The sequence below is a fragment of the Ochotona princeps genome, chromosome X, assembly GCF_030435755.1.
Source record: "Ochotona princeps isolate mOchPri1 chromosome X, mOchPri1.hap1, whole genome shotgun sequence".
Lineage (NCBI taxonomy): Eukaryota > Metazoa > Chordata > Mammalia > Lagomorpha > Ochotonidae > Ochotona > Ochotona princeps.
The window spans coordinates 107,647,768-107,658,736 of NC_080865.1; positions in this window are offsets into that span (position 1 = coordinate 107,647,768).

The window sequence follows — 10,969 nt, forward strand, 5'->3', positions numbered from 1 at the left end:
GTGCTTTATAGCTAAATGAACAAAGCAACGGATATTACAGAGGTTTGTTCTCTCTTAGAAGCTAACTGCCCTGAGACTGCATGGCTCAGGCCTTCATAAAGGACATAAAAAGTCATAAAACTTAGAGCTGGAAGGAATCTTAACTATGATGTCTTTCAATGCCCTTATTTTACAGATGGGAAAACTGAGACCTGGAGATAGGAAGGGACTTGCCCAAGGTCACACACTGAGTAAATGGCAGAATTGGGACTGAAATATAGGCCTTTTGTTTCCTGGTTCAATATTCTCGCCCCTGTACCACATTGAGTCATGGGACGTTTTCCTGGGACTCTATTAATAATGACAGAAAGCTGTTCCCTTCCAATTACTTTTCAGAGCCATGCCAAGTTAGTGTGGCAGTCTTTCTGCAGTACATGATGGGTGGCTAATTAACTATTAGATGTTGAGGCTGCCCCCAGTGGACATTACCTTTGGCTCTGTCATCTTGTAGAAGCGCAAGTGTGGAAAAGAAAAGCTTAAAGAAGCCCTAACCAAGCTGTATCTTCGCCATTGCATCTACTCTTTGCTGCACATACTGTGCTCACCCCTGGCTTTGTCTGCAATGGCAGCTACCTGAGAACCTAAATTTCAGCAACAGTGAAAAACTGAGATGAAGGATACATAAATGCTGAAAACTGACTTGTCTCTTTAAAAATACAGAGAGCCTGTGCTGTGAACCCCTTCCAGCGGGAAAAGGCTGCAGTGGTGATGTCACGCTCCTAAAGACTGCTGCTAAAAGACACAAGAATTATGTAGTTTCCCTCTGTAAGTAAATCCAAAACTCACCAAGGAATTCAGAGATTGAGGGCACTTGTTGAAATCAAGGTGCTCCAACTTAGTTTAAGATTTCCAGACTCTAACTTTATATATCATCACATTTAAAGTGTGCATGGAAGTGTACTGCAGGGTGGAGAGGTGAAAAGTGTATAGTTTCACACAGGGGGAAGAAAGAGACATGTCCCTTGGATGGATACATACTACAGAAATATGTGCCACTCAGCCTTTGTTGGTTCTGAATCTTCCTGAAGTGTACTGACATTTGGGCTCTGTACAGCCTCATACCTTCACTTACACCTCCTCTTCTAGAATTGCTTTGCTCTATTTTTGTATATATAAATATGTTATGATGATTATTAATAATGTTAATGATATTGCTGCAAATGGTGCCATATATAATGTTACGCTTCTTGGAACATTTATATATCCAAACCAATACTTGTAACCTCTTATGTTGCTTTCAGATCCTTCAAATTTAAGTACCTTTTTTAAAAAAAAAAATCGTACATGTCTGCCTGATTGTAGTTTAAACTGATCTACTCCTAAAATTTGTGCCCAGTCTACTGGGTCAAGCTGGATGGTGATGAGTAGCAACACACACTTCTTTCTGCTTCTGCCTGAAATTTGCTTAGAGCTCAGATATCTAAGGATTCTCTGACACTAGCGCATTGTTCCTGGAGCTAAATTTATTCTATGGATGTTTGCTTATTAGTTTCAGGGCCCAAAATAAGGCAAACTCCTCTTTCTTGATAGCTCCTTGATATCCAAATCCTGCAGTCCTTACTCAGGCAAATTGTGCACTGCCAGGAGGGCCCTGGGTTCTGCCATATACCCAGAGGAGCTCTTCTCGGTGTGTTTCTAAATGGCCTTATACTTGGTAGAAGAAACTAAAGGGTTACTCAAATGCAGTTGTAATCAGCAATCTGCTGCTGAGTAAGGGCTTTCACTTATGTCCAAATTGGCCTGATATGGACTGCATCTGGTTTACGCATAGATGGGTCCTGTTGGGGTATGCGCATGAACATGTGAGTGAGTGTGCATATATATTCCTTTTGTGATTATATATATATATAATATACATATATATATTCACACATCTCTATATATTTTAATGTATTGCACATGTATATTTAAAATATATATATAAGAAAGAACTCTAGATCCTGAGGAGTGGCTTTGTTTTTATTATTTTTCTACTTTGTGTCATGTACTATGTAAATGGACTATTTCGAGGGTGTTTTCTCAATTTTTGTTTTTGGCAGTAAACTGATATGCTACCCATAACTCCACTGTTTTCCACATATTGGTCCCTTGACACAGTTCATATGGCAATATCTAAGAGTTTCCCTTTGGTTCTACCCATCTTCCCTCATCACAACGACAATAATACATATAGTGAACACTTACCTAGTGCTTACTATGTGCTAAGCACTAGATTTAGCATATTGTCTGAATTAACTCATTCAACCTTCATGACAACTCCATGATGTAGATACTATTCCATTGAGGAAACTGAGGTACAGAGAGGTAGCTTGTCAAAAGCAGTAGCTAACGCCCAGCACAGTAGCCTAGAGGCTAAAGTCCTCGCCTTGAAAGCCCCGGGATCCCATATGGGCACCGGTTCTAATCCCGGCAGCTCCACTTCCCATCCAGCTCCCTGCTTGTGGCCTGGGAAAGCAGTTGAGGACGGCCCAAAGTGTTGGCACCCTGCACCCACGTGGGAGACCCGGAAGAAGCTCCTGGCTCCTGGCTTCAGATCAACTAACCTCCAACCACTGTGGTCATTTGGGGAGTAAATCATCGATGGAAGATCTTCCTCTCTGTCTCTTCTCCTCTCTGTATATCTGAATTTGCAATAAAAATAAATAAATATTTTTTAAAAAGGAACAAAACAAGAGTAGTAGCTAGAAATGCTCAATCTAAGATTTGAACTCTAAGCCATTTGCCTCCCAAATCCATGTTACAGAACCAGGTAGAGCAGTCTGCAGCGCAATGTAAATCATCCTAGTATAACAAGCCCCAAATGCTGAATATTCCTTTCCCTAATTCTAGCCCACTTGTAACTTAGAACTTGCAAAAGATGTTATATGTGAGGAGTGAAACAGTTGTTACAAATATCATATAATTATCTGCCTTGGTTCTCAAGATGGTGGCATTGCAAACTTTGCTACTTTTTCATGACATTGTAGACACTAGAATATTTTCACTTGATCTTATCTTTATAGGCCAGGAAAAACTAATTCAGTTTTTTTTTTTTTCTGCACAGAGTACAACTGAAGCTATTTAATGAACTTGAGATCTATTGAATTTGCTAGCATTCAGACTCATTGATTATATTAAGTATATTCTGATTCAAATGTAAACTATCCACTGATGACTGCTGGCCCAAAATACCTTTCCTTGTAAAGTCAGCTTTCTAGTACTGACATTACTTTACCCAGGTGTAATTGCAGAGCCAAACGTACATTTAAAGAGTGTGTAGTCCAATAAAGCATAAGCATGTTTCATCTACAAAGTCAGAATATCTTCCTCATGGAACACGCAGGAAGAAAGGAAAAACACACACATGGCAAAGTAGTCACAGATTACCTCTAAAATAATTAAGACTTTCGGCCAGAAAAATTATGCTTATGCTTTATTGTACAAGAAGTCTTATGTTTTTAAAGCAAATAAAGGTGTTTTTTTTTTTAAAAAAAGAGTGTGTAGTCCAACACCAATATTTTTTAAATTTGTTTGTTTTATAATATAGATCTACAGGCTCAGGGATTACTCCTCCTCCCTCCCAATTCCCCTATATTATTAAAACCGAATAGTCCTTCAAAAAGAGACCTTATTCTATCATTCTGATATTTAAGTGTAGTCTGACATTCTAGGCATGGACAATGGCAGAGTCCAGCATCCTATTGTCAAGGTATATTTAACAGTTTCGTTGGGAGTCCATCTTTGATTCAACAGCAGAGGTGCACATAACCGTCATGCAAAATACAAGGTCAAGTGATACACAGGTAAACGTATGTGTATGTATAGTCATCTAGAGGAACTGTGTGATAGAGACTACCAAAGGCAGTATTTCTTTTTTTTTAATTCATTAATTACATTGTATTATGTAACACAGTTTCATAGGTACTTGGATTCTCCCCACCCCTCCCCAAACCCTCCCACCATGGTGGATTCCTCCACCTTGTTGCATAACCACAGCTCAAGTTCAGTTGAGATTCCCCCATTGCAAGAATCTACCATACAGTCCATCCAGCATCTTATTGTCCAGTCAAGTTCAACGGCTTCTTAGGAAGACCCTCTCTGGTCTGAAGACAGAGCCAGCAGAGTATCATCCCAGTTAATTAAAAGCTCCAACATACCATCAGCAACAATTTATAACATTATGGAATTAATTGACATAGTAATGAGTAACCAATATGTTAAAAGTAAATGCAAGTTCTTCACCACCTTCTGTGACCACCTCATTGACATTTCAATTTTAGTTTATACACAACATATAACATACATAACATAACATGTTATACATAACATCATATCATCTTAAATTAAGGCAAACATGTGGTATTTAACCTTTTGGGATTGGCTCATTTCCCTTAGCATTATGGTTTCCAGTTTGGCCCATTTGGCCACAAAGAACTGCATTTTGTTTGGCAGTATTTCTCAGTTGAAGAAAAAGATGCACATAAAGGGAAAATATCCTTTCCAAAGCCACACAGTTCTCAGTTCGAGTGAAATTCTGACTCTTTTTTTATTAAATTTATTCATTAATTACATTGTGTTGTAATTACATAGAATCTGGGATTTTCCCCCCCACCCTCCCCCCCATCTGCAACAATTAACATCGTCTTTATGGAATTAATTGACATGGTATTGAGCAGCCAACATTTTAAGAATAAATGCGATTTCTTTTTATTATTATTATTTTTAATTCATTAATTACATTGTTCTGTAATTTCATAGGAACTGGGATTCTCCCCCCACCCCTTCCCCCACCCTCCCCCCATGGTGGGTTCCTCCACCCTGTTGTGTAACCATAGTTCAAGTTCAGTTGAGATTCCCTCTCAGCAAGTATATGCCAAGCATAAAGTCCAGCATCTTATAGTCCAGTCAAGTCCAACTACTTATTGGGTAGACCCTCTCTGGTCTGAGGGCAGAGACAGCAGAGTATCATCCCGGTCAAATAAAAGCACTAATATACCATCTGCAACAATTAACATCGTTACGGAATTAATTGACATGGTATTGAGCAGTCAACATGTTAAAAATAGATGCGATTTCTTAACCACTTTCTGTGACCCCCCATTCACAGTTCAATTTTAGTTTATATACTACAAATGACATAATATCCATAACATAACATGTTATGCTTAACATCATATCATCTTAAATTAAGGCAAACATGTGGTATCTAACCTTTGGGATTGGTTCATTTCCCTTAGCATTATGGTTTCCAGTTTGGCCCATTTGGCCAGGAATTCTGACTCTTATTCCAGAGTTCATAATGTTCAGATGTCATAGTCTCTAAGATGACAGAGATTGATGCAAAGGCATATGTGCAATCCAGGGAAGCCAGAGCAAGAAAAAGTGTAATGAGGTAGAGAGGGAAGAAAAGCAAACATGAAGAAATATATCACAGAATTAACCACAATCAGTTTAACGGTAAAATGGTTTCTCAATCTCTTATGAGAGATCATATGAAACTACTATATCTCCAGATTGCTCATCTAGAGAAATAAAGGAAAATTCATTTGTTAATTCCCATCTGATTAGTCAAATGCCTTCCCCATGTAATGTTAGCTCTTCTGCACTTAAGTGTAGTACAAATATAGGTACCCAAGCATTTACATTCCACACCTTTATAGAAGTAGGGAGGTGTTGTGTCTCCGCTATAGAGAGCAAGACAATGCACTACAGATGGGAAGAACTGTACATATACACACTTGAAATACTACACAGCTGTATGGCTTTCTTTAAAATTGTAATCACATTCATTCAAAATGTGTTAGGGCTAGAATAACCTACCAGTTTTTAAGTATGTAAGGTTTTTGGGTGCTCAGAAAAGTGCTAAATTTGGCTTTTTAAAGTCTATGTATCCTCCCATTTATTTTTAAGGCTTGTGCATGGAAGTGAAGTCCCTAGTTGAATTAAAGGAAACAGATCTTCAAAATATTCTTCCTTCCATGTGTAAGAATGAACTTTATCTTACTGAACTTTTATATATCAATGTAACTATGTATACATATATATTCAGTTAGACTCCTTCAGCAGAAAAGTAGTCAAGTTAGTAAATTCAAGAAAAATTGGCTAGGGGCAAGTGTTGTGGCACAGTGCGTTAAGCCTCTGCCTGTGATGCTGGCATCCCATGTGGGAGCTGGTTTGAGTAATGGCTGCACCGTTTCCAATCCAACTATCTGCTGGTGCACCTGGGAGGGCACCAGAAGATGGCCCAAGTCCTAGGGCCCCTGCACCCATGGAGAGACCAGGAAGAAGCTCTGGGATCCTGGCTTCAGACTGGTCCAACTCCAGTCATTGGAGCCATTTGAGGAGTGATCAGAAGATGGAAGTTCTAGCTGTTTTTCTGTTTCTCCTCTCTTTGTCACTCCATCTATCAAATAAATACATTTTTAAAAATTTAAAAAAGAAAACTTGGCTAAACAATACATTTTGCACCATTATAATACAACAATATATTAGTTGGATTTAAAAACATATTTCAGAGATGTTATTGTAGTGTTGCTGGTAGGAGTGCTGCCTGCAATGCCAGTACCACATATGGGACTCTTTCATGTCCCAGCTGCTCCATTGCTGATCTACTTCCCTGCTAATGTGCCTGGGAGAGCAGAAAAGGATGGTTTAAGTGCCTGGGACCCTGAATCCATGTGGGAGACCCTGATAAAGTTCCTGATTCTGGGCTTCAGCCTGTGTCAGCCTCTGTTGTTACAGCCACCTGGGGAGTGAACCATAAGATGGAAGATCTCTCTGTGTCTCTACCTGCTTCTCTCTCTCTCTCTCTCTCTTTCTCTCTGACTGTATCTTTCAGACTTATAAATATTTAAATAAGCAGGTTAATCCTCCATATGTGACACTGGCATACTATATCGTTGTTGATTTGTGTACTGGCTGCTCTACCTTTTCCAATTCCCTGTTGATGAACTGGAAAAGCAGTGGAGGATGATCCAAGGCCTTGGGCCTTGCACCCAATTGGGAGACCTACAGGAAGTTTCTACCTCCCAGTTTCAGACCAGCCCAATTCTGGCTATCACAGTCATTTAGGGAGTGAGCCAGCAGAAGGAAGATCTCTCTCTCTCTCTCTCTCTCTTTGTCCTTTCTGCTTTTTCTCTGTAACTCTTTCAAGTAAAATTAGTTTGTATATGTGTGTGTGTTAGGGTCAGGGTTAGGTACACCCACATAAGTATATATATACATTTATTTTTGCTTTCAAGCAAATATATAAATAGATTTTGTTTTCAATCAAAATCCATACATATGTATATATTTCAGCCACTAATTTTGTCATCACTAATATACTCATTGAGTTATACTGTTAATCCCACACATAATAATTCCTTGTATCCTATATACCATTCTTACATGGAATGATTGATTTTAAAAAATTCCATTGAGGGGCCCGGCAGCGTGGCCTAGCGGTTAAAGTCTTCGCCTTGAAAGCCCCGGGATCCCATATGGACGCCGGTTCTAATCCCGGCAGCTCCACTTTCCATCCAGCTCCCTGCTTGTGGCCTGGGAAAGCAGTTGAGGACGGCCCAAAGCTTTGGGACCCTGCACCCGAGTGGGAGACCTGGAAGAGGTTCCTGGTCCCGGCATCGGAATGGCGCGTACTGGCCCATTGTGGCTCACTTGGGGAGTGAATCACCAAATGGAAGATCTTCCTCTCTGTCTCTCCTCTTTTCTGTATATCCAGCTTTCCAATAACAATAAAATCTTAAAAAAAAAAATTCCATTGACAATGTGTTCTGCTGTTTGGGTGCAATTTAAGCGATAATAACTCATCAGATTATTTCTCCAGAATAGCCTCTTTCCTTGATTTCCCCACTGATATATCCATTTAAACTCTGTACTCAAATATACAGTACAAATTTCAACCATAACATAGACTAAGCTCCTAATCTTCCCCATTTCAAATCTGAAATGTATAGCCTTTGTCTACTTCTTTTTTTTTTTAAAGATTTATTTATTTTTATTGGAAAGTCAGATATACAGAGAGGAGGAGAGACAGAGAGGAAGATCTTCTATCCGATGAGTTACTCCCCAAGTGAGCGCAACGGCTGCTGCTGCACTGATCCGAAGCCAGGAACCAGGAATTTCTTCCATGTCTGCTACGTGGGTGCAGGGTCCCAAGTCTTCAGGCTGTCCTCCACTGCTTTCCCAGGCCAAAGCAGGGAGCTGGATGGGAAGCAGGGCCACAGTGATTAGAACCGGCAACCATATGGGATCCCGGCACGTAGAAGGCGAGGACTTTAGCCACTAGGCCACCACGTTGGGCCCTGTCTACTTCTTTTGAAATTTTAATTAACCCCAATTTCCAGTTACTGAGATAAAAAAAAAATTTGTAGTGATCCGTTGGACTTTTCAATAGTTGTTCAGTCAAAATTCTCAAACTCCACATTCTCAAATAGCCTATTGCTCTGGTGATTTAGATTCTGTTACATATAGTCATTTGTACCTCTTGATTACTTTAATATAGGCCCACATCTTTATCTTGACCCTCAAAGTGATCACCACAACATGATCATTTGCTTCCAAAAGGCATCTTGAGACTAGAACTGCTTACATTTGGGATCCCATGGTCATTATATGATTTATCTCATAGGTATAAGGCTTGTCTCCTGGAGGAGAAGGGGAAAATTGTGACATACAAGTTGTCATTCCTTATCTCCATCAGCCATTCTTTTTGTTGTGCTGGATGAGAGTCATGTCTCTGGTGGTAAGACACAGGTGACAAGTCTCAAATTCCTTTAAGAATTGACTCATCCTGCTGTTGTGGGTTATTAAAGAAATAAAATAAAAATGATTGAACAAGAAAATACTCTAGCTTTATTAATATAAGGCTTTAACATCTAGCCACCTGCGTATTCTCCTACTGTGATAAGTTGGAGTATACCTAGACCAGCATCATGCTATAGTGTATAAGGTGCCACCTGTGTCACCAGCACCTCATATGAGTACCACTTTGTGTCCTGGCTGCTCCACATCAGATCCAGCTAATCCTCCTGGGTGAGCAGCAGAAGACAGCTCAAATTCTTGGGCTCCTGTCACTCACATGAAAAACTAGGATGAAATTTCTGGATCCTGGTTTCAACCTGGCCCATCCCCAGTCATTGCAGCCATTTTGGAAGTGAACCAGCAGATGGAAGATTGATGTCTCTGTGTGTGTGTGTGTGTGTGTGTTTGTACATCTACCTCTAACTCTGCCTTTTTTTTTTTATATTTGATAGCGTTTTATTAGCCTGATTTACTGAAACAAAATATTCCATCCAATTACCCAGGAAAATCCAGGCAGCAGAAATATAGAACATGTTCATTTCTTCAAGAGGTCTCAAATTTGAAATAAATAAGATGAATCTTTGAAAAAATGATGGAATATAGCATTCATGTACCCTAAAGAGTCATTTTGAACCTATATTCTAATCCTAAAATTATAGAAATTGAATAACTTCCATTGCCTTTTTCTCCTAGGTCTGTCTTTCAATTCTCACTTCCAAAGTCTTATCCCTCTGATAATAGCAACAACAAAACACTAAAATGGGAATCTAATGGGGGAAAAAACACACCAATTTTTACAATATCAGGCAACTGGTCCCCTTTCAATGAGGGTGAAAAAGCTCTCCCAAGTAGGACAAGGTCCCAGGCCCATCTTAATATTTGAATGGTATTGAAAGAGAAGGAAAAAGTATTTGGAAGCAATACTAAATGTGTCTACAAAGAAAAGCAAAGATTACAAAAATGAGACATATGGGCCCGGCAGCGTGGCCTAGCGGCTAAAGTCCTCACCTTGAACGCACCGGGATCCCATATGGGCGCCGGTTCTAATGCCCGGCAGCTCCACTTCCCATCCAGCTCCCTGCTTGTGGCCTGGGAAAGCAGTCGAGGACGGCCCAAAGTCTTGGGATCCTGAACCCGTGTGGGAGACCTGGAAGAAGTTCCTGGCTCCCGGCATCGGATCGGTGCAGCACCGGCCATTGCGCTCACTTGGGGAGTGAATCATCGGATGGAAGATCTTCCTCTCTGTCTCTCCTCCTCTCTGTATATCTGACTTTGTAATAAAAATAAATAAATCTTTTAAAAAAAAATGAGACAAATGAATCAGTTTGTTTCTCTCACCTAAAACATTATTTTACTAATTTTTTTTGCCTCAGATGTACTCTTGAACTCTTGGACTCAGTTGTCCTTGAATTATATCAACACTCTTCTTTATCAAACTCCTACAAGCTCTTGAACCGGAGTGATTGTGCGTGTGTGTGTGTGTGTGTGTGTGTGTGAGATGGTGGGGGGTGTTTTGAGATCTCTTTAAGTTCAAAGTTGGACTATATCACTGATATTAACTGCCTTTTACTCCTTTCTAGGACATGCACTACAGCACTTGCATATTATACTAAATGACAAAGTTTTTCTCCAGAGAGAATTGTCAGACTTGATCTATGATTTTTTCCCTGGATCGGCTTTTTTAAAACCACTGTGGTGTTGTGGAAATTATGGTATTACAAGAAAAAAATCAAATCAAAACATTTTTAAAAATTATTTATTAATAAAAACTGAACAATTAATCTATTTCATATATACAATTCCAAGGACATAACCATACTTTTCTCCCTCAATTCTCCTATTATTCCCATTATAAATCAGAATTTTTGGTGATGGGACTGAGGAATGGATTGTTTTATAGGTCTTAGGTGATTATAATATGTAAATAGATTTTTATAATATTCAATTATCTTATTCTATAATACCAATAGTAAATGCCAGAGGGGGAAAGTACCTTATTCATAATCACAGTGAATAGATGACCAAAAAGTATAAAAATCCAGATTGCAGATTCCTAGGCCAGACAATTCTGACTTTTCTCTCTACCAAATGCCTTCTTTGGGCCTTTACTTTCCTTAAATAAAGATAATAAAGTCCAAATATGTAGTAA